Source organism: Melospiza melodia, chromosome 3 (genome assembly GCF_035770615.1).
Source record: "Melospiza melodia melodia isolate bMelMel2 chromosome 3, bMelMel2.pri, whole genome shotgun sequence".
In the NCBI taxonomy this organism is placed as follows: domain Eukaryota; kingdom Metazoa; phylum Chordata; class Aves; order Passeriformes; family Passerellidae; genus Melospiza; species Melospiza melodia.
The window spans coordinates 136,664,822-136,689,805 of NC_086196.1; the positions used below are offsets into that span (position 1 = coordinate 136,664,822).

At 47.1% G+C, this 24,984-nt stretch overlaps 1 protein-coding gene across 2 annotated transcripts in view; it reads left to right on the forward strand.

Moving 5' to 3' along the window:
• Nucleotides 1–24,984, forward strand: part of XKR6 (XK related 6) — a 186,549-nt gene that overhangs the window by 46,207 nt on the left and 115,358 nt on the right. Inside the window, exons 2-3 of one of the 2 annotated variants that reach the window (XR_010027283.1) lie at nt 2,205–2,320; nt 4,272–5,434. The exons of the other annotated variant lie outside the window; for it this stretch is intronic. The gene's annotated coding sequence lies outside the window, so the exon portion shown is untranslated. Of the gene's footprint in view, nt 1–2,204; nt 2,321–4,271; nt 5,435–24,984 lie in introns of those variants that run through there. 2 annotated transcript variants of the gene reach the window in all.

Below are 24,984 nucleotides of genomic sequence, written 5' to 3' on the forward strand. Positions count from 1 at the left end.
CTTGAGGAGCTTAGGAACCTTCTGCCATGTGACAGTGTCATTCCTGATATGTGGGGATCATGGAATCACAGAATATCCTGAGTTGAGAGGGATCCATCAGGATCATTGATCCAACCCCTGGCCCTGCACAGACACCCCAACAATCCCACCCTGTGCATCCCTTAGAGCGTTGTCCAAACTCTCCTGGAGCTCTGGCAGCCTTGGGGCTGTGCCCATTCCCTGGGGAGCTGTTCCAGTGCCTGACCACCCTCTGGGGGGAGAAGGGAAGCTCAGTTTTACCCACAGCTGTAGCTCTGTGGTTTCCAAAGAGCTTTGAACACTCCCAGCAGCTGAGCTCCCTCCCCTCCCTGTGCCATCCCCGCTTGGAACGTGGCATTCATCTGAAGTATTCATTAAGATGGGGAATTATTTGCATATTATTAGCATTATTACATGGAAATAAAGCTGCTGCTGGTTCTTCCCTCCCTCTATGTATCTTTCATCACCCGCCTTTATAAGGCTCTGAATCCTGTTTGTTGTGTGACAAACTGGGCTGATAAATCTCGTTACTCACTTCAATGGCTGGGAGACTCGCTGCACATTACTGAATTTGGTGAATTATGTAATAAATGCATAATTAAAATTAAACCCAGAGCCTCTCGTGGAACCTCAGAAAATGCCGTTCATCATGAATTATAGAGAAACCTACCCGGGTATTAAAATTTAAGCCTAATTATTTGGATTTATTTTCAATCAATATTTAATATGTTACCTATAAGTTCCTGCAGGCCCACAGCAAATCTGTTGTTGTGGCTTTGCTGGAAAGCACAGAAAGTGTCTGTGTGTGTGTAGAGTGAGGTGTTTGTTTTCATGGGGCTTCAGAGCTTAATATTTGATTACAGAAAGGAAAACTCCCCTGATAATGATGTGCTCAAAAATTTTTTCAGCCACAGAAGTGTCACGAGGAGTTGGGTTTTGCCCAACTCTTTCCCCACTTGATCACCTTTGAATATTACCCAGAGAAGCGGTGGCTGCCCTGGATCTCTGGAGTGTCCAAGGCCACGTTGGATGGGATTTGGAGCAACCTGGGATTATGGAATGTGTCCCTGCCCATGGCAGAGAATTGGAACAAAATGACCTTTAAGATCCCTTCCAACCCAAGCCATTCTGTGATTGTGGTTTACTGGAGGAGAATCACAATAACAGGAAATGATTTACTCAAATAAAGCACTGCTTGGTTGCTCACTCATCAAATTGGTATTAAAATAAACTGAAAATCTTTCCCCCAATGAATTTCTGCCCTCCTGGTTCTTACTTCAAGGCAGCTGCTGTCAGGTCTAAACTTGAGATGTGCTAAAAACTTCTTCTCTCTGTGCTTAAAACAGGTTTTAGAGATACTTTCCTTGGAAAGAGAAGAGATGTTTTTCAGGCAAACAGCCTCCAAGTTTAATTTTGAAAGGTTTGTCTCTTAAGTAGCAAATTGAATAGAAGGGATTTGATTCCCTTAAATCCCCGATTCTAGAGAAAGCAGCTTGAGATCTCAGTAAGAGAATTAACACATGAGTTAAACTTACAATAAGAAGCAGGACTTGGAAAATGCCTATTCAGATGCCGTTAAGGAAATAATAGGATTAGTTCTTGTCGTGTCAGTGTGGATTCCTCAAACTGGGGGCTGTGCTGACACACAGCCGGGCTGTGTCGCTGGTCTGGCCGTGAAATTGGGGACAATGACAATAAAGATGACTTTTCTTGGAGGCAAATTCCTTTGAATGTTTAAGCCAGTGCTTGTGTACACACGGAGGGCAGGTAATTCGGGATGACAAAGGAGTTCCTAATAATCCCCCTCCCTCCCTCCCTCCCCAGATGTGCTGTTTGTGGCTGAGGTGATGGTAATTGCAGCTGGGTAAGCGGTGAAAAAAGTCAGGATTGCACCGTGGCAGTGTGTTTTCAGTTCCTGTAAACAGATTTCTGTTCATTTCTGTCATCTGTTGCAAACACAATGTGGTTTCTTACCTGTTATTTTCATCCCTTTTATTCCAATGTATATATATTTTAATGTATATACATTATACCCATCGTTTAAGATAAAGCATTTTTGTTCTTTGTTTATATTTATTTATTCGTTTTCACTGTTCATGACAATTCAGAATCCTGCAAAAAAAACATTATTTTCATTTTCTTGTGTTTTCCATTCCATAATCATCCATGTGTGTCTTTGTTTTTAGCTTAAACCAGAGAGAAAGAAGCACTAAGGCAGAATTGGGGTTATTTTCACATCACCTGATTCCATCATAGAAGGAGCTCTAGGACACCAGCACTCTGGAAAACTTCCAACAAAATGGTAATGAGACCAAGAAAGGCTTCTGTTGTTCTGTCATTCTCTGTTCTTGTCTTCAGCCACAACTTCTGCTGCTTTGCAAAGCTTCTCTTTCCTTTTCCATGGGGTTTCCTCTTGCAGTAGTCCTGGGTATCCCATAATTCCCCCCAAAAGTGCTATAGGAGCTAGAGGGGAGCTTAGGCAGCATTGTACAAAGCCAAAAATTACATGAGAAGTTGTGGCTGCCCGTGGAAGTGTCTACTTGGAGCAGCCTGGGATAGTGGAAGGTGTTCCTGCCCATGGCAGGGGTGGAACTGGATGGGCTTTAATGTCCCTTCCCACCCAAACCATTCCCTGATTCTGTAATTTTGTGATTCTATGATTCCATAACTAAGAATGAAATAAAGTTTTGTGTTGACAGGTAATTGGCAAATGTACCAAATTTCTCAGTAAATTATCACCAGAAAATTTATATATAATTATATCATAATATCATAATATCATAATACCAACAGTGGAGGAAACAAGGTGGGCACATACTCAGGCTGACACTTCCCTTCCCATGTCACAGCATTCCCAAGCACTCCTCAAGCTGGAACTTAAAGAAGCAAAAAAAACCCAAGCCAAACAGCTTTACAGCTTGGTCTCTGACAGAGAGTATTTGCTGTGTTTTGGCACAGGATTTATTTAGGGGGTGTGGATGAAGCTTGGAGAGAGCTCTCTGCACATTTTGCAGTGGCAGCTGCTGACGTTGCCTCGAGTTGCAGCCAAAACTGGGCTGGTTTCAGCTCTGTGTGTGTTTTAGCTCAGTGTTGCTCCATTCTGGAAAGCTGAATGATCCCACAGATTTGGAGATCAGCAATGTATTATCTTATTTAGCTTGCAATTCAAGACTTTAAGGAATTATGCAGAAAAGCTGCACTGAATGCACATGTTTACATGCATATAATTGTATCAGGTTACTGTACGTATATTTTTCTTATCCTTGAACTGTTCTTGCTTGAAATCCTTCTGCTCTCCTCTGAGCTGTTCCTTTCTTACTCACTAACAGGAGTTGCTCTCCTTTAACAAAAAGTGCTTATCCCTATTATATGTCTTTTAAAATGTGCCCATTTAAATTAATATTTAACAGAGCAGAGACATGTCTGTGGTATAATGTATCCACTTATGGCTAATCGTTATTTGAGGTGATTGAGCCTCTTTGTACTTAATTTTTTGTGCTTTTTATCCAGCAGAATCATTTGTGGATTGCAGTGTATGAGCTGATTTACACCTCAAGTAGACTATTTCTCCTGGAGCTCTGGGTTTATCAATTGCCAGCAACCTTTTAGCAGCATAAAGTGAGCACTGAGTGTGGAAGGATCTCATCCCAAACCAGAAATCCCAATTCCTGACCCAGTTTAAGGTGTAGTTACCAATTAATTGGCACCCACCTGTAAAATTATTTTCTTAAAGGCTTTGGAATGGTTAATTTACACTGCTGGGATTTTTTATTCCATCTGACTTCGTTTATCTGTTCCTTCACTGAAGGGATGCTCAGGCACTGAAAGAGGCTGCCCATGGTGGAATCACCATCCCTGCAGGGATTTCAAAGCCATGTGGATGTGGCACTTGGGGACATGGACCAGTGGTGGCCCTGGCAGTGCTGGGGCAGCTCGATGACCTTAAAGATTTTTCCAACCTTAAAGGTTCAGTGATTCCAAGTGAGCTGCCCAGGCAGAGCTGCTGGTCTTGGCTCCCTCAGTCACTGACGCTGCCATGTGTCCTCTCCTAGAAATCCTGGCCTTTGACTGAGTCTGCGCCTCAGACACTGAACCTTGGGTGGGATGAGCTCTGCCACCCCATCAGGGATTCCTGAACATCCTATTTTTATTTCACTATTTAAGCTTTAATTGATCAATAATGGTTTAGTTAAGGTTTAAGCATTATTATTTATTTAATTTTATTCTTTTCTCTTTTTTTTTTTGTTTTTTAGGTATGAAAGGTTTATATGGGTGCTGAGATGTTCCAGTGCTTGGATCAATCAGTTTATTTAATATGGGAAGGAGTGGATTTCTTTTTTTGGCTGTTTTTTGGTTGTGTTACTTTAAGTTTCTGGAATTTTACATCAGCAGAGTTGATCCAGGTATAGAGACAGAGAATCATGAAATCAGAATGGTTTGGGTTGGAGGGGACCTTAAATCCCATCTTGTTCCACCCCTCTCCCATGGGCAGGGACACCTTCCACTATCCCAGGCTGCACCATCCAACCTGGCCTTGGACATTTCCAGGGAGGAATTTTAAGAGATTAGATTATTTTTAAGGTCCCTTCCAATCCAGTCCTGTGATTCCCTGATTTTCTAAAAGCTCATCAGAAACACCTCCACTCCCAGGATTTTTAACGTGCTCTGCTCTCCCTCAGCCCCTGCTGAACCCTCTGACAGAGCAGGGCTTTAACCCCCAGCCTGCTGTGTCTCCCCAGTTCAGACATCTCTGCAGAAGATTAAGCAAGTTAGAGAAATTAGCTTTGATCCCTTTCTGCCAGCATAGGATTATTCCATATCACACTGGGTTTGAAGTTCACACCTAATCCAGTTTTACACGGCCCGGGGGGGACCGAGCTCGAGCTCCTCCCGGCTCTGTCTGCTGATTTAGTGGCACTTCCTTGATACTGAGATTCAATTTGCATTCCCATTACTGCATCCCATTCCATCCTGTGCCATCCCATAACACTGCTGCTGCTGCTTTTGGGATCAGCCTTCCCAAGGCAGAGGGATTGTTACCCTCCCTGTTACCCTCCCTGTGCTGTTTTGGGTGCTCACTCCATTAATATACATTGATGTATATTTAAACTACAAACATCTCTGGTGTCCTGTGTGGAGGTTTTCAAACTATAGGAACAGATCTAGATACAAAAAGAATTTGGAATGTCCATCCTGGATCTTTGTGCACAGAAACAACTGGTGTGAAATGAGATTCCAAGAGCCACCTGTGCAGAGCTGATGGTGATCGTGGCAAAGTGGAGGGTCCTGTCCCCATTTTCCAGAGATTTGCTGCTCAGTCCTGAGGGGTTTTTATATCACACTACATTTTATTTATTATATTTGTAACCCCATAAGTTTTCTTCCTAATAAATGTGTATTTTCAGGTTGAAAAAAATCCTTGTCTGTGATCCTTTGAAATGCTTTTTTACAGGCATTCAGCATTCTGAACATTTTCTCCTCACACACACACTGGTATGGGGGTAGCAGAGCATTCCAGCCAGGAGCTGTTTGAAGTCCCCAAAAGGTGCATTTAAAAGTGACACCATGTTTGGCTTTACTGGCAAAAGCTTGGTTTAGCATTTGCATCACTTCCAGGGATCTTTCAGGAAGTGCCTCCTGGAGCAGAAAGCACTGGATAGGTCAGAAACATGGTTTATAGACCAAAAATAGGTTTATAGGTAAGAATTACAATTTCAAGTTTCTAAGGGTGGCTGTATTTTAGTGGGAAGCCCAGGAGATCCCAGAATGGAGTTCTCTTCCCTGTGCCTTCCTTTCATACTCACCTTGTAACAATATTTCATTTTTCTTCAAGAATGCAGCATTCATAGAAGGACAGAGTTTTAAACACTCTTGTAGCATGGTTGCCAGAGAATATCCCTGTTTTTCCATGCTGAGTTCCTTGGGTAGCCCCTGCTCCTGCTTTTTCCTTCACTGACAACATCTCCTTCAGAACCTAAATCCATCCCAGTGATATTTAATCATGGAGTCACAGAATGATTTGGGTTGGAAGGGACCTTAAAAATCATCTCATTCCAACCCCCTGCCATGGACAGGGAACCATCCTCCTCCCCCAAAGCTGTCCTTGGCAGAAAAACACCATTAATCCTGGTGGGAAGCAGCAATTCCAGGGATTTCATGGCACTCCTGCTGCAAAGGTGGTTTGGAATTGTCCTCCCCCATCCTAACAAGGTTTTGACCATACCAGGAGCACCCTCTACAAAAAAAAAAAAAAAAAAAAAAAAAGATTTTTTTTTTAAACACATCAGCTCTGGAAGGTCACAAAGCTGTCAGAGTGACTTATCTGCTCTCCTCTGGAAATGGCATTTCTGGGAGGCCGTGGCAGATGCAGCTCCACAGTCTGGGCTGGATCCTGTGGAAGTGCTTCAGGAGATCCATCAATGCCCTACTTAATTTTAAATGTTTGGAGTTTCTTTTGTTTTTATTTTTTAATTTTTGTTTTGTTCTCTTCACTGTAGTAAAATTATTTTTATTACCCTTTGGGTATTACCTGCTTTTATAAATCTTTCTATAATTAAATTTACAAATCCGCCTGTGAGCTGGTGATGTGTAAAACCTTGCAAACGGGACCCTTTGTGTGTTAACCTATATTTATGTTACTTTTATTCCTTCTGGCAGTAATTATCCTGGCTCTAGGCCTAGGATTAATCTATAAGATGCTGAACATGCTTGAATTTTTTTCCCCCCTTCTCTGTGGCAAACTCATCTTATGCAGAGCAGGACATTTTTAAAACTGCTTCCTATGAAGTGGTTTCACTGTGCCCCCTCTTAAGTGATTCACAGGAGGAGCCATGGCAGAGGTTCATTGATCCTGGGCCTTGGGTATGGAAGGAGAAACGATTGAGCCTCTGTCACTTTGGTGCTGGGCTGTGTCTGAGCCTGGTGACACAGCTCTGGCTGCCTGGCCAAGGGACTGTCACCATCACTGCTCTGCTGCACTGGGGGACAGGCTGGGACAGGGCTGGGGGTGTTGCAAAGCTGGGCAGGGGCTCCAGCTCTGGTCTGGTGGGGCTGGAACTTCCATGCTATGGATATCGGGCAGCTGAACAAGAGCCAGGTGTGCCCAGGTGGCCAAAAAGGCCAAGGGCCCATGGGCTGTTCCAGGAAATGTGTGTCCACCAGGACCAGGGCAGTGCTGTCCCCTGTGCTGGAGCTGCTGGAGCATCTCCAGTGTTGGAGACAGCTCTGAGAGCCTCCTGATAAGAGAGACATTGAGGGGCTGGAGCATGTCCAGGGAAGGGAACGGAGCTGGGGAAGGGGCTGGAGCACCAGGGGGGGCTGAGGGAGCTGGGAAAGGGGCTCAGCCTGGAGAAAAGGAGGCTCAGGGGGGACCTTGTGGCTCTGCACAACTCCCTGACAGGAGGGGACAGCCAGGGAACAGGGGCAGGAGGAGAGGGAACAGCCTCAAGATCCTCAGGAGAGATTAAAGCTATTTATTGGGAATAATTTCTTCCCCAAAAGGGCTGCTGAGCTCTGGCACAGCTGCCCAGGGCAGTGGTGGAGTCTCCGTCCCTGGAGGAATTTAAAAGCCCCATGGATGTGGCAGTTGGGGACATGGGTTAGTGGTGGCCTTAGCAGTGCTGGGAAATGGTCGATCTTCCATGATTGTGTTATTTTTATTTTGCCATGGTCTTTGGCCGAAGGTGCTGCAAGATCCTTAAAGAAGTCATGGAGGGTTTGCACCCACCATACAATACCTTGGTGGAACATTTATTCATCCTCTTACTGAGTAAGAGTTCAGGGACATCAAAGAGAGGCACCAACACTTTCTGGAGACAAGAAAATGGTGTTTTCTGAGTGTCATGTGAAACAGCCCTGGGCATGGGCAATCCACAGATTTCCCACAGCTGGGGAGGGAAGTTCTGGTTCCTCCATCCCTAAAAACATTCAGGATCAGGTTGGGTGGATCTCTGAGCAGCCTCACCTGGTTGAAGATGTCACCACTCGCTGCAGGAGGTTGGAAGGCCTTTAAAAGCCTTTTCCAACCCAAAATACTTCCTGTCACATGTCCTATCCCCATCCTCCTGAGCTGGCAGGTGCTGACCAAACCTGCTCCATCCCTTTCTCCATCCCATCCTCATCCCCACTGTGGGTGGATGAGGGAGGAGCTTGTAGAGACTCAGTGCTGTTTCAGGGCTGCTGGTGCATCATCCTCATGGCTGAGCTATCCTTGGGGACTGTCCCCTTGGGCACAGGAGCCAGGTCCCAACAGTGGTGACCTCTTCACAAGTTCACAACTAGAACAAGTTCACAACTGGAAGTTTCAGCCTTCCTGGATTCCCAGATCGATGCAGCCCCGGGCTCTTTGCTGCTGTGTCAGGAGAGCTGCCGTGGGCTGGAGCAAACTTTGCCCACTGGGAATTTTTTCCTTAGAAAACCTTTCTGGAGTCATTGATTTGCAGTGTGTCTGAGCCAAATTTAAGCATGGAGCCACAGAGATCTGAATTTAGCTGTGCTGGCTGTTTTCCCTAGGAGGAGGGATCACAGGGATGGATTTGATTGCCTGGGAAAATTAGTGTTGATTTCAGTGAAGAATATTTTATTACAGTGTTTGCATTGGCATTGTCTTCATAAGATAATGGCTGAGAGTTTCCTGTGTTTCCTGTGCTTGTGTGTATTTAATAATTTAAGCTATTCCTTCTAAATACTGGCTTGGACTAGAAAAGAAAAAAAGAAAGCTGCCTACTCTTAATATCCCATCATAAAATAAAATCACTAATCCCAAAGGTGGAGTTGCAATTAAAAAGGAAGAAAACCGGTGTTGAGAAGTCTTGAAAGTGAATAATATGGTCTAAAATAGACAGTGCCTGTGGTGTTTGCTTCAGATACTCAAGATGCTGAGGTTGTAGTGCCTTGAAAAACTGGGATGCGGTTCCAGGATCCCAGAGTGGTTTGAGTGAGTGAGGAGAGACCCCAAAACTCCTCTCATTCCAACCCCTGCCATGGGCAGGGACACCTTCAATATTCCAGGTTGTCCCAAGCTCCTTGGGGAGCCTGCTCAGTGCCCAAACACCCTCTGGAAGAACCTTTTCCCAATATCCAGCTTAACCTTCCCCTGACACAGCTTCAGCCATTCCTGGGTCCTGTTCCTGCTCACAGAGAGCAGAAATCAGAGGTGGAGGATCCAGTGTGGAGAATCCTTTCCCTCTTCTCTTTTACAAATATAAAATCACAAGTTGACCAAGATAATGGCCTTTAACCCTTGTTTTCCCCTGCATGGGTTGCTAAACCTCCTCCTCAAACTCCCTCCAATCCCCCCAGGCACTGTCTCCACACCAGAAGGTTCCCCTGCCATGAGGATCCAAACATTTGCTGCTCATGTGGGGCACAGGAGGGCCAGGGAGGCTCTTCAACACCATCAGGCAGCTCAGTCCACCTCAGTTTGGGATCTGGTTTGCAAAGATCAGGGCAGGTGAGAGTTGTTGCTGTAGGTTGTGTGTCTGGGAGTCTCCCAAATTCCCTCTGGCTGCTTCTGATGAGGTGGGGAGCTCCAGGACAGGGCAGGAGTGCTCCAAGCTCCCCAGCTGGGTATTTTGACCTGCCTGGCAGTTTTCCCTTCTCTCCTTTCCCAGGGTATCACTCCAGGCCACGGGAAGTTTTGGATCAAGAGGAATTACCTTCAGACAGTAATGAAAGAGGCTGTACTCATAAATGCAGCACTGGACCTGTTAAATCAGGCTGTGCCTGGCACTGGGGGATGAGTGCAGTCTAATAAAGGTATTACAAGCACTCAGGTTTGGGCAATTAAAATGATAATGATATGCTGGAGCTAACGAGGCTGAGGTGAGGCTTTGTGGGGACCAGGGAGTGCATCCAGGTCTGCCCTGGCACACAGAAGCTGTGACTGCCCCTGGAAGTGTCCAAGGCCAGGTTGGACAGGGCTGGGAGCAGCCTGGGATAGTGGAAGGAGTCCCTGGCCATAGCAGGGGGTGGAATTGAGATGAGCTTTAAGGTCCTTTTCAACCCAAACCATTCTGGGATTCTGTTTGCAGAGCTTCTGGTCTGCAGGAAAAGAGAAATGAAGGGGCTGAGAGGAGGGGAGGATTAACCATCACTTAAAGGTTACTGCACATTTTATGTGCAGGCCTGAGCTTCAATTCAAAGAGGCACAGGGTGGTCTGGGAGGGAAGGAGCCCTAAAGACCATCCAGTCCAACCCCCTGCACGGGCAGGGACACCTTCCACTCTCCCAAGTTGTTCCAGGGAGGAATCCTCCCTTTACAGCAGCATTTTCCTGGGTCAGGAGTGGCAGCCAGGCTGTGCTCCCTCTGAGCAGCTTCCCTTTACGAGAGGAGAGAGCAGGAGCAGAGGAGTCCCTGTGACCCACCACTGTCATTTGCTGCCTTCAGAGCTCTCCGTGGCAGCACAAGGGCTCCTTTATGGCATTGTGTTTACCAAAGCTGCCTGGAGGAGGTTATTTAAACTGTGCAGTGGTTTTGAACCATGCTCTTGACATAATTTTTCTCCATCTGTAGCTTAAATATCAGCCATTTCTCTGAACTGAATGACTCTCATGGTTACTCAGATGCTTTCAAGGTGCAGTCATTCCCTTTGTGAGCACCTGTGACATTTTGGAGCTGCCCAGTCTGATTGCTGCAGAAATCCAGGCTCTGTGTGGGAATCACAGCAGTTACAGGAGCACATGGAGACGGCTGGATCTTCTGTATTAAACAATTTAAATTAGATATTAAGAATAATTTCTTCCCTGGGAGGGTGGTGAGGCCCTGGCACAGGGTGCCCAGAGAAGCTGTGGCTGCCCCTGGATCCCTGGAAGTGTCCAAGGCCAGGCTGGATGGGGCTTGCAGCACCCTGGGATAGTGGAAGGTGTCCCTGCTGATCACAGGGGGTGGAATGCAATACTCTTTAATGTCCCTTCCAACCAATACTTCCAATAAATTGCTTTGGAAACTCCAAATGTGATTATTAAATGGATCTTCATTTGATGCAGGAACCCTCCCATTATGTGGTTCTGTGGCCACAAAAGAAAAAAAAAAAAAAATGTGCTTTTTATTTTCAAAAAAACCCACCCAAACCTGGGGAGAAACCCCCAGGAGCAGCAGCTTTCAGCCTGCAGGTCTATTTCTTTGTGTGTGGGCAGGATGATTTCTGTCCATTTATAAAAGGCAGGTTTTTTTCAAATAAATAAATAAACACCAATTCCTGGGGTGAAATTCTCAAAGGCTTTTAAGAGAACGAGCACTACTGGCCAGGGTGGCTGGAGGGAGAACTTCTTGGTGTCACCTTGTGCAGCCACTTTGAGAGAACTGTGAATCAACCACTTCCCAGGCAATTTGTTCCAAAGTTTCACAACCCTTTTGGTGATTAAATTTTTCCCAATATCCAATCTAAACCTCTCCTGATCTAACTTGAGGCCATGCCCTCTTGTCCTATCTTGCCCTGAGTGTTTTTGTTTGCCTGTTCTCAAGATAAACAATTTTCAAGTCCTTTAACACAGATACTCACGTTACAAAATATTATGATTTCATTTCATCAAATATGAACCAACTGTAGAGAAAATTTTTCCTTGTGTTTGCAGTTCAACACAGTGAGCTTGTAAGCCTCCCCAGGTTTTGTGTCTTTGTGTATTGTCTTTGCAGAAAGCAGCAACCAGCATTTACCATTGAATCTGTAGGTGCCCCAAAGCTTACTCTTTGTCCATTGAGAAACAAAGAGACTATTAAAGGGAGAGACCAGAATGTCCTGGTGTCACCTTGTGCAGCCACTTGGAATCCCAGCTGCAGAACTCCAGCCAAGCAGATAAAGACATGAGGGTGTGTGGGACCCGGAATTGGTGAGGAAAACCAGAATGAGCTCTTGGTGCTGAGAGCAGAGTTGGGATGCTCAGCCTCTTGGAGGAGAGCTCCAAAGTGCTCCTGACAGCTTGGAAACACCTAAATTCCTTCATTAGAGCACAGAGGCAGAGAATTGCTGAGGTTGGGAAAGTCCTGCGAGACCATCCAGTCCAACCATTCCCCCAGCACTGCCAAGGCCACCACTGGCCCGTGTCCCCAAGGGTCACATCCACAGGGCTCTTTAATCCCTGCAAGGATGGGAACTCCATCACTGTCCTGGGCAGCTGTTCCAGTGCCTCACTACCCTTTCCATGAAGAATTTTTTTCCCTAATATTCTGATATCCAACCAAAACTTCCCCTGGCACAACTTGAGGCTGTTTCCTCTTTTCCTGTCCCTGTTCCCTGGGAGCAGAGCCTGCCATCCCCTGGCTGTCCCCTCCTGTCAGGTAGCTGTGCAGAGCCATAAGGTCCCCCCTGAGCCTCCTTTTCTCCCTCCTGAGCCCCTTTCCCAGCAGTGCTGGCTGAGGTGTTGGATTATGTTTGGGTTAGCAGCCTCCAGCTGAGTTTGCAGGAGCTCCCAGGCTGTGCCCCAGAGCCAGTGCAGCTGTCAGCGAGCTGCCAGGTGGATTTTGGTCCCTGTGGTGCCTTCACTTCCAGCATTTCCTCACTCTGAGGCCTCTGGGGACAATCTCACTCGCTAATGCAATTTGAGAGCCATCACTCAGAGGAGCTCTGTGGGAACCCAGCTCCCACTTTCGCTGATCTGACTGCTTTTGCTGCAAGAAGAGCTGCTGTGCTCAGGTGTTTGTCCCCACCTCTGCCCTGCACTAAAATGTTTGTTTTCCGTGAGGAAATCCCATCGCGCCTGCAGAGCCCCCGGCTGCCCTCGGCACCAGCACGCCATCCATGGCTCTGTCCTCCTGTGATCCCAGCAAGTGCTACAGTCCCCAAAGAGGCATCTCCGCACCACAGACAGGACAGGCAGGCCAGGGAGCAGCTGAGGAGAGCTCCCAGAGCAGGAGCTGGGTGTGAATTGAGGGGTTGAATAAGGATAGGGAAGAGGAACCGTCGGGCTGGGGTTGTGTTCAGCTCCTCCTACAACCACTCATGGGAGGCAGCTCCTGGGGAAAACCACTGCAGCCTCCTCTGGCTGCTGGAGATTTCACCAGGAGCTGCAGTGGGAGCCTGGGGAGGAGGCTTGGATGTGGATACCTGCCTTTTGGTGGTCTGGGAATGAAGCCACATCCACAAAGCATCATCCATGCCCTGAGGAGCTATGGCTGCCCCATCCATGGAAGTGTCCCAGGCCAGGTTGGAAAGGGCTTGGAGCACCCTGGGGTAGTGCAAAGTGTCCATACCCATGGCAGGGGGTTGAAAGTAAATTATTCATAAAGTCCTTTCCAACTCCAACCATTTCCATGATTCCATGATGGATGTAGATGGCAGAGAAATGAGGTTTCCAGTGCAAAGGCAGGAACATCCCATGGAAACCACTCACTTCCCATTACCTGTGCAGGCTCTCCAGGGTTTTGGGAGCCTCCCAGAGAGGGAGAGACGTGGGGGAAGCGAGTCCCAGGTGGGAGTGTGTTTTTGTACCAACACTGAATTCAAAAGGAGCTGTGAGTGCAGAGACAGCTGAGCGACGGCGCAGCCTCCACTTTCCTTTCACACCAGGAATTGTTTCCACTCCAAGGGCTGCTTTGCATTTGTATTTAATATGAATTTCCCTTTTAACAGTGCCACTCGTGACTCTTGGGTACAGCTTGTGATTCTCCACATCTGAGTACAAAAAGCCAGGCTGGGCATTGTGCTTTCCGGAGCTGGAAATTCCTGCCCTCTTATTTTGTGGGCAGGAATAGCTTTTCCCACATTGCTGGGAGGATCAGTGTTGAAGAGAGGATAAAATACTTCCCTAGGTCATGGGACAGATGGATCTAGAATTGAGCTACCCACTAACCTCCTGCTGAGTTTTTTGGGGACAAGATCTGTTGCCTGCCAGATGTTTGTGCTCTGTCTGGCACAGCAGGGCAGTCTGGGTGCTATTTTTGTAGCTGTGTTAAATAACTCTGTCTACAGGGTTTTGGAGGTAGCAGGGGAAGGTCTGTCAGGGCCCTTTTAAGTGTGACTCTGTGGTTTATTCATGTTCAAGCTCATGTAACACTGGATGTGTTGGGATTACAGAGCCTTCATCCACCCCCAGAGCTGCCTCTCTCCTGTGTCTGGAGTTGGGCAGGACTCAGCCAGGCTGGGAGAGCTGAGGGGGCTCACCTGGAGAGGAGAAGGATCCAGGGAGAGCTCAGAGCCCCTTCCAGGGCCTAAAGGGGCTCCAGGAGAGCTGGAGAGGGACTGGGGACAAGGGATGGAGGGACAGGACACAGGGAATGGCTTCCCACTGCCAGAGGGCAGGGATGGATGGGATACTGGGAAGGAATTCCGGCTGTGAGCAGGGTGGTGAGGCCCTGGCACAGGGTGCCCAGAGAAGCTGTGGCTGCCCCTGGATCCCTGGCAGTGTCAAGGCCAGGTTGGACAGGGATTGGAACAAGCTGGAATAGTGGAAGGTGTCCCTGCCCATGACAGGGGATGGAACTAAAAGATCTATAAAGTCCCTTCCACTCAAACGATTTTAAAATTCCATGATTATTCTTAAATAAACTCTTTCCCATTGCAGGGATATGTTGGCCTTCTCTTATATGTAAGATTTCTTTTAAATGGATATAGTACCTGAATCCTGTGCTCCATCTCAGCATCACTTCCACATTTTAGGTGGAAACTTTGAAACATTGAAGAACTCCTGTTTGTTGACCCTGGCTGTGTTTTGTGCCGCCCATTCCTTCCAACCCTTCTCCACTTCCCTGTTTGTGGAGGGGGATGTTGGTCAGCCACTGCCCTGCAGCCTAGAGTGCCTTATTTTCCTTAAAACTCACAGGTTCCATCGAGCAAAGTCCTAAATTATAACTTAATTAGATGAAGCTTTCATTAGGGGATGTCTGTGCTGGTGAGCACACCGAAAGAGGAAAGAGACTGGCAGAAAATCCCTCCTCCCTTCCTGAGGCAAGTGTCCCAACCACTTCCAGCCACGACCTTCCTGCTGCCCTGTCCCACTTCACAGCTGGCCTCCAAATGGGAATAACAAAGCCTGTGGTGGCTCAGGGCCTGTCACTGTCCCCAGCCTCTGCAGCATTGGAGGGTGGATGTCCAAAAGCTCTTGAAGTGGCGGCTTTGTACCAGCTGCTGTTCCCTCTCTGCTGGGAGCTGCCTGGTCACACAGGCTGGGGAAACAAAGCCAGGGCAGCCAGGTGGTGCAGGGGCTCAAAAGCCTCTTTTGTTTGCTCCTTGCCCTTGAAAGGCAAAAATGATGTCATGGAGGAGAGGTGGAGGCTCGGGAAAGCTCCTTGCGACATTGGAGAGAGGGGAGTTCACTGCACAACCCCAGATCCTGCGCTGTGGTGGTGTAGTGACCAAAAGGAGGGTGTGAAGAGTCCAGAGCATCCTTTAGAGTTTTCCAGCTCTGCTTGATGCTTGTGCATCACCTCTGTCGTGTGGTGTCCAGCACAGAACCCACAGCGCTCGTGGAAATTAATTATAATGTCTTGAAAAATAAGATGTGCGTAAGGAATTTTGGGGCAAGAAAGCTTCAAAGACAGGTTGGATTGGGCTTGGAGCAACCTGGGATAGTGGAAGGTGTTTCTACCCATGGCAGGGACTGGAACTGGATGGTCCTTAAGGTCCCTTCCAACCCAAACTCTTCAGTGATTCTATTCTTGAGGTAAAATTGGCTCAATCAAAGAGAAAATTCCAATGAGATGTTGAATTTCCTGGCTGCTTATTCCAATGGGGGTGAGGCCCCAAATGAAGGAATGGTGTTTTAGGAACTGGATGATCCTTAGGGTCCCTTCCAACCCAAACCCTTCAGTGATTCTCTTCTCAAGGTAAAATTGGCAAGAATTGGCTCAATCAGATAGAAAATTGCAACAAGGGGTTGAATTTTCTGGCTGCTGATTGCAATGGGCATGAAGCCCCAAATGAAGAAAAGGTGTTTTAGGAACTGGATGATCCTTAGGGTCCATTCCAGCCCAAACCCTTCTGTGATTCTCTACTCGAGGTAAAATTGGCAAGGATTGGCTCAATCAAAGAGAAAAATCCAATGAGGTGTTGAATTTCCTGGCTGCTTTTGAGGCCCCAAATGAAGAAATGGTGTTTTAGGAACTGGATGATCCTTAAGGTCCCTTCCAACCCAAACCCTTCAGTGATTCTCTTCTCAAGATAAGGTAGAAAAGAATTTTCTCAATCAAAGGGAAAATTCCAATGAGATGTTGAATTTCCTGGCTGCTGATTGCAATGGGGATGAAGCCCCAAATGAAGAAATGCTGTTTTGGGAACTGGATGATCCTTAGGGTCCCTTCCAACCCAAACTCTTCTTCAGTGATTCTCTTCTCAAGGTAAAATTGGCAAGGATTCTATTCTCAAGGTAAAATCGGCTCAATCAAAGAGGAAATTCCAATGAGGTGTTGAATTTTCTGGCTGCTGATTGCAATGGGGATGAGGCCCCAAATAAAAAATGTTGTTTTAAACCCCCCCATGCAAGGATTTCTGCAGGGAGGATAATAATGGCACAAGCTCAACCAAGTACAAGGTACTCTGAGGCAAATGAACTCCCACGGATAGCAAAGAACAAGGAAAGAAAAGGAAAGGGGGAAAAAAAAATCCCAGCTGGGTTGGAGCAGAACTGACTCCTGGAAATACTCCAAGCTTTGGAAATTGGTAGGCTTCTGGTTCTTGATGGCCCCCTCATGGAGCTTAACAAAGACTGGAATATAAAGATATGTTTATACCTTTTCTTTGGGAGTCATTTTGCCTCTTGTTGTGGTCTACAGGGCTGTGCCCTCAAGCCTAAAAATAGGGATAATTGATGTAATCCTAAAGCAAGGGAACACACCAGCTGAGTGCACAGACTGTCAACCTGTCCCCTCAGCACCTGCAGGCTGGGAGAGGGGACATGCAAAGAAGATTTCTGGTTTTTGAATGCTGCCCCCTGATCATCACAAGTTTCTAATTTCATCACAAGTGATGAAACAGCAGTGTGTGATCACTGCTGTGATCACCTTCCACTGGGAGTGGAAGGAAGGATTGGGGAACCCAGAGGTGCTTTGGGGATGGATTTCAGGAAGATAATACCTTCTCTGGAGGCCTGCCCACAGGTCTGGGCTGCTGTGGAAGATCCACAAGTGATGGATGTGACTTCTCTGTCTGAATTTGAGGTGTCTTACACCTGCTAGCGCTGTTTTATGGTTAGAAGTACAGGCAATGCAGGCTCAGGCTGAAATTCCTTCTGAGTTAGCAAATGAGAGACTGGGATCACATCCTTCCCAAGAGGTGTCCTGCTCCCAGGTGCATCTCCACATCTTTCTGCATCCTCACAGCCTCAGTCTGCACCAGGGGAGGGTCAGGTTGGACAGCAGGAGGAATTTCTCCATGGAAAGGGTGGTCAGGCATTGGAGGGCACTGCTCAGGGAAGTCATGGAGTCCTCATCCCTGGAGGTGTCCAGGAAAGGATGGGATATGGCACTCAGTGCTCTGGGCTGGGTGACAAGGATTGGTCACAGGGGGCCTGAGAGGTCTTCTCCAACCTAAATAATTCTGGGATTCTGTGAAAGAGGCCATCTCCACCAATACCCTCGTAGTAGGGGTGTCTTTTGTTGCCTCTGAGAGCCATTGGGTTGGACTTAAATCCTTTGTTCAAGCTTTTACAGGATTATTTTTTCTCTTTCATCAGTGCAAAGATCAGAACAAGGATGTTGTGGTGTAGAAACTGTTTGCAAAGAGCCTTCATCGAGGAAGAGAAACTCTGCATGGTCTTGCTGGTCACCAGGGCCTGGTTTCAGCTGGGATCTTGTGGAGGATGTGCAGAGATGTGTCATGGATGAGGGGGAATGGCTTCCAACTGAGAGGAGATTTAGATGGGACATTGGGAACAAACTCTTCCCTGTGAGCGTGGGGAGGCCCTGAGGTTTCCCAGAGAAGCTGTGGATGCCCCTGGATCCCTGGAAGTGTCCAAGGCCAGGATGGATGGGGCTTGGAGCAAAGTGGATGGTGGAAAACAAAAATGAGCATCAGGAACTCTCCTGGCTGCAAAGGGGTCACTCCTCCATGCCTGGCCCATGCTCTGGCTGGGATGCAGAGCAGCACTGACCCTCCCAGCCACAAGGCTGGAGATTTTAAAGCTCTTCTGGGGAGACTCCTCATGCCCAGAGTAACTGTGTCTTCATTATGTCTGGTAGATGCTGCTGAAAAATTAATAATGCACTTACAGGCCTTAGTTAAGGAGGAAGAGAACGTCCCCACTGGTGGGGCCTGGAAACCTGGAGAGCCAAGTGGTGCCTGCTATTTATTCCCTTTTATTTAGCATCCATATTTAATGCTTTGTCTCCTGCAATGGCTCTGCAAAGAGGAAGGAATTAATTGGGGAGTTGCTGCAGTGCACATAACGAGGCACTGCTAATTGCTCAGGGTGGGGTGTTGATGGAGCTCTGTTCAACAAGTTGCTCCTGTTCATTCCCTCCTTCCAGTCTAAATTCTGGTTTCAGCTGCACTTCACTGATTGGAAAAAAAATCCAAAATTCAGCAAATATGCCTTCTGAAGGCTTTTTCTCAAAAAGGAAAAGCAAAGCATCTGTTTTCCAAGGAAAAGGAGTTACACTGGTGTGTTTAATTTATGGATTTAACTAATTTTAAACTCATTTTTCCTTTTTCTTTCCTTTTTTTTTTTTTCTTTTTTTTTTTTTTTTAGCCTTATTCTCTGGATAGCATTAAAAACATACCTGGCTGGGAATGTATCTCTAATTAATTGCTTTGCAGCAAATGAGACCATTTCAGCAAATCCTCCTTGCATGTTTTAGATCTTAATCCAGTGGTTATATATTGGATAGTGCATCACAGTGAGCAGGGTAACTCCACCCCTGTTGGAAAAATGCTCATTTCACAGGAGAGATTATTGAATTTGGAATTTCTGGTGTCTCTGTTACTGCAGTTACTGTGAGGTGTACTTCTGCTTTGCATCCGTGCCCAAGGGACAGTGTCCCAGGAGTCTTCTCCTGTTGGGTCACTTCTCATTTCTCCACCCCATCCATCCTAAATGTCCCTTTAATATTAGTGGGAGCATGGTGGAGCAGGAAATGAATGCAGGAGGAAATTAGGTTGCTTTTGATCCATTTTCCTGAATTTCTGGCCAATAACTGCCTCCAGTCATACAAAAATTGACCCAAATCCTAGGAATTGTCAGAGGTGGGGGCTGAGTTGCCAGGATGGAAGAGAATTTCTCCAGGAACGTCTGTGGAGTGTCTATTCTTCATTCCCTTTGAGAAGAACTGGAAAGCACTGGAACAGGCTGCTCAGGGAGGCTCTGGAGTCTCCAGATATTCCAGAACCATCTGGACACAATCCGGTGCCCTGTGCTCTGGGATGACCCTGCTGGAGCAGGGAGGTGAGACCAGATGACCCCACTGTGCTCCCTTCCAACCTTTACCATCCTGTATCCCCTGGCTTTGCTCTTTCCTAGCTGGAAGGGCCATTTTCCATGATTTTTCTGTGTAGCCACCTAACATGGAGGGTGTCCATGCCCCAAATCCCAGCTTGTGACTTCTGAACCCACCACAAACAAATCTCAGGTCCCATCTTTCTCCTTTTTGCTTCATCTTCCCTCCTGCCACACCAGCAGCAGGAATTCCTGTCTGACTCTGCTCTTTTTGCCCTGAAGACACCACCAACCTCCTTGCTGGGTGTTTTCCAACTGAACACCTCCACTGACCCTTGGGATGCTCCTTTCCCAGCTCTCATCCCACTCCTTCCATCCCCTCAGGGGTGCTGCCTCATCCTGCTGCCTGCAGGGTGCTGCTGATGCTCTGTATCCTCTTGGGAATGCCATGGGGCTGGGTTCATCCTGGGCTCCAGGAGGTTCCCACACAGCCCCTGTAGAGGCTGGGGGGGATGATCTGCTGGAATTTGGGGTGGTGCTGTCCTGGAATCTAGGAAGATATGTCCTGGAAGCTGGGGAGATGCTGTCCTGGAATCTGAGAAGATGTTCTGTTGGAATCTGGGAAGATGCTCTGCTGGAATCTGGGGAGATGTTTTGCTAGAATTTGGGAAGATGCTATTCTGGAATCTGGGAAGATGCTCTTCTGGAGGCCGGGAAGATATGTCCTGGAGGCTGGGGAGATGTTCTGCTGGAATCTGGGAAGATGTTTTGTGGAAATTTGGGAAGACACTGCCCTGGAATCTGGGGATATGCTGTCCTGGAGGCTGGAAAGATGCTCTGCTGGAATTTGGGGAGATGTTTTGCTGGATCTGGGAAGATGCTCTGCTGGAATCTGGAAAAATTGTGTCCTGGAAGTTTGGAAGATGCTCTGTTGGAATGTGGGGAGATGTGTTACTAAAATTTCGAAAGATGCTCTGCTGGAATCTGGGAAGATGTTTTGCTGGAATTTGGGAAGGTGCTGTCCTGAAATCTGTGGAGATGATGTTCTGGAATCAGAACATCAGATGATGTTCTGGAATGGGGAGATGTTTTGCTGAAATTTGGAAGATCATGTCCTGGAGGTTGGGAAGATGTTCTGTTGAAATCTGGGAAGATGCTCTGCTGGAATCTGGGAAGATGTTTTGTGGAAATTTGGGAAGATGCTGTCCTGGAATTTGGGGATATGCTGCTCTGAAGGCTCCGCAGGTGCTGTTCTGGAATCTGGGAAGATGCTCTGCTGGAATTTGGGGAGATGTTTTGCTGGCATATGGGGAGATGCTCTGTTGGAATCTGAGGTGATGTTTTGCTGGAATCTGGGAAGATGCTGCCCTGGAATCTGGGCAGATGTTCTGTTGGAATCTGGGGAGATGTTTTGCTGGAATCTGGGGAGATCATGTCCTGGAATCTGTGGAGATGCTGTTCTGCAGGCTGGGGAGATGCTCTGCTGGAGGCAAACGTGGCCAGCACACATCAGCTGCTGCACGGCTGCCGCTTCATTCCGGCACCGGGCTCGAATAATCCCCTGTGCCTTTAAACGTGCTGCACATCAAAGCCAAGCAGAGCAGAGGAATTCCCTCTTCCCGCCTCCCAGCCCGCTCTCCCTCCTTTTTCGTTTAAATTTTCGGGACTGGAGAGCGGATTGCAGCTGACACAGATTTGTACCCGTCTCCATGACGACAGAGACGGGCAAGTTGTATGTGGAGCGTGTTCATTGTTAAGTTTCTAATTTCGGTAAGGTCGCTGGACGGTTTTTCTCCTATTTTTTTTTTTTAATTTTTTTCCCCGCAGCTCTGAGATACCCTGGAGAAGGAGGAGGAGGAGGAGGAAAGCTGTCGGTGCCCCTGCTTCTCCAGACGTGCTCCCTTGCAATCCACGGAGCAAAAGCACTGGGAACGAGCCCCCAGTTTTCAAAGCTTTCCTGTTTTAACCCCTTCTGCTCATCCCTCTGGGTGCACCTCAGCAATTCCCACTCTCCCTGAGTTCCCTCGGGATCTTTGCTGCCTCCTTCTCTTGCTTTCAGCCAGTGGGATGCTGTGCAAAGCTGAAGGTACATGATGCTGATGACCACTCACATGAACACCATAAAAGCCACCAAGTCCTGTCCAAGGATGCAGAATTATCCATGTCTTGGCCGGAGACGTGGGGCACAGCCAGTGCTTTGACAGAGCTGGTGGCATCACTGATGTTTCAAAAAGTTTGGATCTTCCAGTTTGACTTGCTCCATTAGGGGAGATTTAGATTGGATATTAGGAATAATTTCTTCACAGAAGAGGTTGTCACGTACTGGAATAGGCTTCCCAGGGAGTCACCATCCCTGGAAATGTTAAAAAAAATTGTGGATGTGACACTTGAAGACACGGTGGTGGCGAGGGGTTGATGGTCGGAGTTGTTGATTTTAAAGGTCTTTTCCAACCTTAACAATTCCATGACTCTCTGATTCTTTTCTCACCTCAAGAAGAAAAACACACCTGCATAAAGATTTAGGGATTTAAAAAAAAAAACTTGGTTTAGAATGAGATGGAATTTGGTATTCCATGTTAGGATTAACACTCCTTCCCCCCTCAAGTCATCCTTTGATAGGATGGGGGAGAGAGAAAATGTTCCTTGTGCAGATGCTCTGATGCTCAAGTGACTTTGCTTGTACAAGGTCTCCCTCCCTCCCTCCCTCTTCCCATAAGAAATGCTGAAATTCACACAGCCAAGAGGAAAACAGGATTGCTGATGGCAGAGCAGTTTGGGAAGAGAAAGCTCTGGGGACACTTCAATTCAGTACTGAGAGGGGGCTTATAAAAAAGAGGGAGAGACTTCTTACATGGGTAGAGAGTGACAGGACAAGGGGGAATTGTTTTAAACTGACAGAGGAGAGATTTCAGTGAAATTTTAGGAAGAAATTTCCCCCTGTGAGGGTGGGGAGGCCCTGGCACAGGGTGCCCAGAGAAGTTGTGGCTGCCCCTGCATCCCTGGAAGTGTCTAAGGCCAGGCTGGACAGGGCTTGGAGCAGCCTGGGATAGTGGAAGGTGTCCCTGTGCACAGCAGGAAGAGGAATGGGATGATCTTTAATGTCCCTTCCAACCCAAACCATTCCAGGATTTCAGGACATCAAGTTGCTGCTCACAATTTCCCCAATTTGTGGGAAATTGTGAAATTTCCCACATGCATGGGAAGGTGCATGAACAGGGTCAGATCCTATCAAGAAGAGGATGTGCTCAGGCTTTTCTCAGTGCCTTGCCTTTAACTACAATAAAGCCCCAAACCCTTGGGATGTTTTTCAAACAAACCCTACCTTTGTGGTGTCACCAATGCCCCTTTTTCTTGGCTGCAGATGGAAAGCAGGGGAAGATGGGACATTTGAACTGCAGTGCCCTATGCTGCTTCCAATGTCTGCTGCCAGCAGGTCAGTTTGAGCCTGGCTGGAAGCCCCTGGGTGTGTTAATTGAATTAATCTCCTTCCTATAAAGCACTGAGCTCTTAAGGTCAATGTGCAGTGGAACACAGAGCCGTAATTGAGGTGCTCGCTCACTCGTGCGCACGCTGGAAGAAAGACTGCCCTGATTGATTCCTCCAGGAAGGATCTGCCTGACATTTCAGGCTCAGATGGTTTGCTTGGGATGGTCTTCATGCTCCCTCACTCACTTTCTGTCATCTGACTCATTCCCTCTCCTTGTAGCCCCATTGAAAATGTGGGTTTGAAAATGAAGATACCCAGCAGCTCCTCACTTCAGCTCTGTGTGCAGGGGTGGGTTTTGTGCAGACCAGCCTGCTCTGGTCTACACAAGGAAGCAAATTATCCTCCTTTTTCAGTATTTGGCCATTTTCTTTTGCTTCTGCACCTTCCAAACAGACAGAGAGCTGTTCCCAGCTTTTCTTAGTGGAGATGAAGGAGAGTTGACCAGAAGAGATAAAATCCAATCAGGGGAATGAGGAATAAAATTTCTGTTTTGTTCTGTGATGTTCTATCAGGGACTTTGCAGGATTCGAAAGACTTTGGGTAGATTAACCTGAACAGCAGCACTTGAATGTTCAGTATATCTTCCACTTTTGGAGGAAAAAACATCAATTTTGGACAGGATGGGGGAGATTTCAGGGGAGGGAATGATGACACAAGAAGAGCAGGAAGGCTCTTGGCATCTATAGGAAAACTGGCAGCGGGAAAGGGCTCCACTTGCTCCAAAGAGTGAGGAGAGATTGTTTAACCATTGCAGGAAAAACAAAACCAAATAAAATCCCATCAGGGGAATGAGAAATAAAACTTCTGTTTTGTTCTGTGGTGTTCTGGCAGGAACTTTGCAGGATTTGAAAGACTTTGGGTAGATTAACCTGAACAGCAGTGCTTGGATCTTCCAGCATGTCATGATTCCTTCTGCTTTAGAGAAAATACATTAGTTTTGGACAGGATGGGTGTGATTTTGGGAGAGGGAATGATGTCACAGGAAGGCTGTTGGCATCTGTAGGGAAACTGGCAGTGGGAAAGGGCTCCACCTGCTCCAAAGAACGAGGGGGGAATTGTTCGACCCTTGCAGGAAAAACAAAAACACATTGTGGACATGGTTTCCAGGGGCTCTGGAAATGGCAGATCCCAAGGGATAAAAGAGATCTCCACACTTCTGTCTCTGGAGTGGCTCAGGGCTGAGGGTGGATAAAACCTGACTTTCCACCAGCAGAAAGCCACAGATCTCGTCAGTTTTCTGCCAGTTTGTCCTTTTGTCACTACTTGTAGGCTACAAAAAGGTCATTTTATAAGGACAAATCCAGTCCCCAGCCTTAGAGAAGGGCTGTTATTACTCAGAAAACAATAAAATCAAATAATGCCAGACTTTGCAGGAGTCCCTCTGTACAGAGAACTCGAGAGGATTTGCTGTCTCCCTGGGAAAGAAATTACAGGCTGAGGGTTAACCCTTCTGCTTGAGTCATTTTTCAGAGTTGATTTTGGCTTTGCTGTGGAATATCTTGTCAGATTTTTTTTGTTTGCCTGCTGACATTTTAATAAAAAAATATTTTATTTCATGCCTATAGTACTTAAAAAATAATTGGGAGGGAAGGCAAAGGGAAAGCTTTTCATCAAGTATCTCATTTTCCTAAGGATCTTTGCTTGTGAAATGTATTTTTTTCTGACAAAGTCCATGTGCTCCAGGAGCTCAGGATGAGCAGAGCTTCAGCTGGAGAGAGAAGTGGAAATGCAAAAGATTTGCACAAGTTCTGACTCACTCAGAACACAGAGCAGGAGGCTCCAGCCCTGCTCCACAGAGGAATCACCAGCACATGCCCCATCCCAGGAGAAATCAGGTGCTTTCCCAGAAGCTGCTGCAGCTCTTTTTGCTCTTCTTGCAGGAGCTGGCACATGCTGTGCTGCAAAAAGACTTTGTATTACAAATTAAATTAGAATTACTGGTTAGAAATGGGAAGTCTCGCACAAATACCTGATTTATTGGGAATTCACATTAATGGGATTATTTCTGCTGCCTCCACAAGGCTTAGGTTGGCCTCCAGACCTGGCTCTGGGGCTGCCATGCCCTGCATGTAGAGAGGGGAGCAGGGAGATGTCAGATGAGCCTGGCTGGCTTTGAGGAGCGGGGTGTGGAGCAGGTGGAGTTGAGCACATGGGCTTGTGGACTCACTGTGCCAAGG